This window comes from Berghia stephanieae, chromosome 10 (assembly GCF_034508935.2).
Source record: "Berghia stephanieae isolate SIO BIC M18660-M18661 chromosome 10, UCSD_Bste_1.3, whole genome shotgun sequence".
Taxonomy (NCBI): domain Eukaryota; kingdom Metazoa; phylum Mollusca; class Gastropoda; order Nudibranchia; family Aeolidiidae; genus Berghia; species Berghia stephanieae.
Genome location: NC_088369.1, coordinates 19,927,154 through 19,932,153, shown reverse-complemented (window position 1 = coordinate 19,932,153; position 5,000 = coordinate 19,927,154). Strand labels below are relative to the sequence as shown.

Genomic DNA, 5,000 nt, shown 5'->3' with positions numbered 1-5,000 from the left:
TGGAAAGTGAGCGGTTTGTGTTGGTGATGGATGGTGGATGGTGGTGGTGATAGTGGTTGTGGTGGTTGTGGTGGTGGTGATGGAAAGTGAGCGGTTTGTGTTGGTGATGGATGGTGGATGGTGGTGGTGATAGTGGTTGTGGTGGTTGTGGTGGTGGTGGTGGAAAGTGAGCGGTTTGTGTTGGTGATGGATGGTAGTTGGTGGTGGTGATAGTTGTTGTGGTGGTTGTGGTGGTGGTGGAAAGTGAGCGTTTTGTGTTGGTGTTGGATGGTAGTTGGTGGTGGTGATAGTGGTTGTGGTGGTTGTGGTGGTGGTAGAAAGTGAGCGTTTTGTGTTGGTGATTGGATGGTGTTGGTGGGGTGATGATAGTGTTGTGGTGGTTGTGGTGGTGTAGAAAGAGGGAATGTGTTGTGATGTAGAGTAGTGGTGGTGGGATGTGAGTGATGTAGTGGGAGTGGTATAGTAGTTGTAGTAGTAGTAGTATGTAGTAGTAGTAGTAGTGTAGTAGTAGTGTGTGTGTGTGTGTAGTAGTAGTGTAGTGTTGTGATGTAGGTGTGTAGTTAGTAGTAGGTAGTAGTTAGTAGTAGTAGTAGTAGTAGTAGTAGTAGTAGTAGTATAGTATGTAGTAGTAGTATGTATAGTAGTTAGTAGTAGTAGTAGTTAGTAGTAGAGTAGTAGTGTAGTAGTAGTAGTTAGTAGTAGTAGTAGTAGTAGTAGTAGTAGTAGTATAGTAGTAGTAGTAGTAGTGTAGTAGTGTATGTGTAGTAGTAGTAGTAGTAGTAGTAGTAGAAGTAGTAATAGTAGTAGTAGTAGTAGTAGTAGTAGTAGTAGTGGTGGTTCTAGTAGTAGTAGTAGTAGCAGCAGCAGTAGTAGTAGTAGTGGTTGTAGTATAAGTAGTAGTAGTAGTAGTAGTAGTAGTAGTAGTAGTAGTAGTAGTAGTAGTTGTAGTAGTAGTAGTAGTTGTAGTATAAGTAGTAGTAGTGGCAGTAGTAGTAGTAGTGGTAGTAGTAGTAGTAGTAGTAGTAGTAGTCATGGTAGTGGTTGTAGTAGTAGTAGTAGTCTTCCTCTTCGTTTTCTATCTTGATCTTTTCTCACAATAGAGACTAAATATAAATTTGACCAACGATTGAATAAAGAAAATTTCACTTAATTATAAATTTATCAATTTTTTTAAATATTTATTTTTAGTTGAAAAAAATAACGCAAAACCATACGGAATACACAAAAGCTAATATGGCAAAAACAAAGAACAAAAATAAAATTGTTAGCTTTAATCAGTTAACTGCCAAACTCTGGTATGATCCGTATCTTAAAATTTGGCCAGAAAACTTGTCCTTCAAATGTCGATTGATTTAAATGACCTCAGCTTGGCAAAAACTCTCAAAATTTGAACCTAGCAACGTCTTCCTTAAAATGCCAAGTTTGAGAGTTTTTGCCAAGATGAGGGTCATTTAAATCGATCGATATTTGAAGGACGGTTTTTCTGGCCAAATTTGTAAAAATGTGTTTTTCAAGAGCACGACACTTATCTGGTTGACATCCAAAACAATTGGACTTCGAGTCAATCTAGTCCGTGTCAGGTTTCATTGGGACAATTCGATCTGAGATCTGATGTGCGGCTATGTGGTCTAGTGGTATGACACTCGCTTTCGGATCGGAAGGTCCTGGGTTCGAGCCTCGCGCTCGGCGCATAGTTGAGTCCTTGGAAAAGGCTCTTTACTCACATTCTCTCACCGTACTCGGGTGTAAAATGAGTACCTGGCCGTTAACAACGTTATCTTTGTCCGAAAAATTGTAATATCGCCTAACAGGCGGCATGTCCCGTCCTACATGTTAAATGTTGCTGTTGACCAGGGACCCCTTGTGAAGCGCTTTGAGCACATTTAGTGGATATTGCGCTATATAAAAGCTCAATTTATTTTTTTTACTTTAATCTGTGTCGTTACCTGAAAAAACGATTTTTTCACCTTTTATTTGGTTAAGATGTTTTACGACATTTGTTGATCGATTGAGAAAAAAAAAAAATAAACCCAAGCATTGATATAGCGCAATATCCACAAAACATGATCAAAGTTAGCCAACAGCAAAGCTTAACATGAAGGACGAGACATGACGCCTATCCACCAGGCGATATTACAACTTTTAAAATTTCGATAGAGACGACGCTGTTAACGCCTAGGTATTCGTTTGTTTGTTTTTTTACACGATGAGAGAATGTGAGTAAAGGGCCTTTCCCAGGGACTCAAATTTGTTCCGCTTTGAGAGGAACTCGAACTCGGAACCCATTAGTCCGTTAACAAGTGTCGCACCACTAGACCAGACAGCCGGACTGAAATAATTGCCAACATGTCACAAATGATATAAAACTTTAGATTTCAAACACTTCATGTGAGTCAACTTTGATAAATAAGTGACTTTATTTTGTTATCTATGTTTGTTACATATTCATGTTTTAAAAACATATTCCAATAAAGAACAAACTCCGCGCAACATCGATAGATGCCGACGCCTAGGAATTCCATGAAGGAATACAGATAATTCATCAAACCAGCGTCTGATGCCACGAGGAATCATCCATGTTGTCTGTGAGATGGCATCGCTTAGGCGATCCATGAAAGAATATAGATAGCCCATCAAACAAACGTCTAATGTCAACGGGAATCCCCCATGTTGTCTGTGAGATGGCATCGCTTAGGCGATCCATGAAAGAATATAGATAGCCCATCAAACAAACGTCTAATGTCAACGGGAATCACCCATGTTGTCTGTGAGATGGCATCGCTTAGGCATTCCATGACGGAATATAGATAGCCCACCAAACAAACATCTGATGTCAACGGGAATCACCCAGGTTGTCTGTGAGATGGCATCGCTTAGGCATTCCATGACGGAATATAGATAGCCCATCAAACAAACATCTGATGTCAACGGGAATCACCCAGGTTGTCACGGTGAAATGCTGTCGCCTAGGTATTCCATAATGTAATATAGATAGCCCATCAAACACACGTCTGATGTCAACAGGAATCACCCATGTTGTCCAAATAACCAAATTATTGATTGATTAGATCGCTCAAGAGAAATTAACGAAATATCCTGAAGTTGGGTTTCGAACCCTGGACATACAGGGACAATGGATTTACCACATTTACCTGCCTCTTGTATTGTATATTCAATCGAAGGAACTAAATTGACGTCACTCAGCTCTATGTTGTTGTTTTCAGACAGCCGTTTTAATGATTAGTTCTCACTAAATTCCTATTAGTCAGACTATAAACGTTTATGGTTACTCGTAGTTTCGTGTCTTGGTATTTTATATCCAGCTGACGGATGTCTGAGTATTTTACCTAAACGCATAGCACCAATAAGCCCTTGTGTCACAATTATTTTACTTGAAAGGAAATAAAGGCACGTACGCTGCAATAAAAGTATATTATTTTGATTGTATCGATTTACCCGCAATGTACCCGCTGATATCATTACTATTAATAATAGGTATCGTAAGGACAATGATATCCATGATAATCGATATCTATCTCCACGGGTATAAGTATCGAACAATAACTAGTACTAGTATCCGAATGCAAATTATCTCCGTCGATACGTCAAGGAAATGCTTTATGGGTCATGGTTGAGTGGGTTTGTGACGTCATGAACCAGCAGCAGGCGATATTATGAGCGGGTTGAATGCCGTGTCATCATTTTACTCACTAATCATAGAAAAGCCATTATATTATGATATGCTACCTACTGCTTCAAAACGGTTTTATGTCCAGTTGGTTTGTTCTTCCTGACCTTGCAGTCCACCTTGTGCGGCTATGTGGTCTAGTGGTATGACACTCGCTTTCGGATCGGAAGGTACTGGGTTCGAGCCCCGCGCTCGGCGCATAGTTGAGTCCTTGGAAAAGGCTCTTTACTCACATTCTCTCACCGTACTCAGGTGTAAATAAGTACCTGGTCATTAACAGCGTTGTCTTTGTCCGAAAAATTGTAATATCGCCTAACAGGCGGCATGTCCCGTCCTACATGTTAAATGTTGCTGTTGAGCAGGGAACCCTTGTAAAGCGCTTTGAGCACATTTAGTGGATATTGCGCTATATAAAGCTCAATATTGTCACAAGTTTAGGCAGATATCATGTCTAGCTGCTTGAGATTGGGAAAATCCGTAATTTTCAGAAGTAATGATATAGCAGACATTTTAAAAAACGTGAGCTTTTATAAAGCGCAATATCCACTACGCGTGCCCAAAGCCCTTAACTCACTCAATCCTATAGATATTTGCTAGACTTTTCAAAACTGGACAAAAATGTAGTAGAAATAAGCATGTGCAAGTATTCGACCACTAATATGCAAAAACTAAAACAGTAGCTTTGATACTAGTAGAAAACGGTATTATTATTATTATTATTATTATTATTATTATTATTATTATTATTATTATTATTATTATTATTATTATTATTATTATTATTATTATTATTATTATATTATTATTATTATTATTATTATTATTATTATTATTATTATTATTATTATTATTATCATTATTATCATTTTTATTTTTCATTCCTCTTCTCCAGGAAAACATCAGAGATAGAGACATTGCAATAAATTTCTCCCTGCACTTTGTACAGCATCACACCTAACACACACCTCTTTTCACCTGCTGTCTGTCGTGTTCGCTCACCTGAAGACAGAGGCATCTGGTTTGCCCAAGTCTTCCGAAGTCTTCAAGAGGGCGTCTTCTCACTTTCCGGAAGTGGATGGAATAGCGCCGGAAGTCGCAAATAAGCAGAGAGTGTCGAATGCAAGAGGAGTAACGTCGTGTTGTGTGTGTTGTGTTGTGTGTTGTGTGTGAAGTGTGCCGTATCTTCTCTTGGCGCGTACACACGGAACTGTGTTGGAGACCCTGTGTTATTTCAATACGTTTAATATTGATACGGATTTTAGAAAGGAAGATTTTTAAAAAATCCTGACAAGGTAAGAAAATTGTTTTGATA

At 38.8% G+C, this 5,000-nt stretch overlaps 1 protein-coding gene across 1 annotated transcript in view; it reads left to right on the top strand.

Moving 5' to 3' along the window:
- The window catches only part of LOC144980774 (uncharacterized), a 214,945-nt gene that overhangs the window by 43,976 nt on the left and 165,969 nt on the right, over positions 1 to 5,000 (top strand). The window contains exon 3 of the mRNA XM_078928561.1: positions 4,581 to 4,980. The gene's annotated coding sequence lies outside the window, so the exon portion shown is untranslated. The remainder of the gene's footprint in view (positions 1 to 4,580; positions 4,981 to 5,000) is intronic.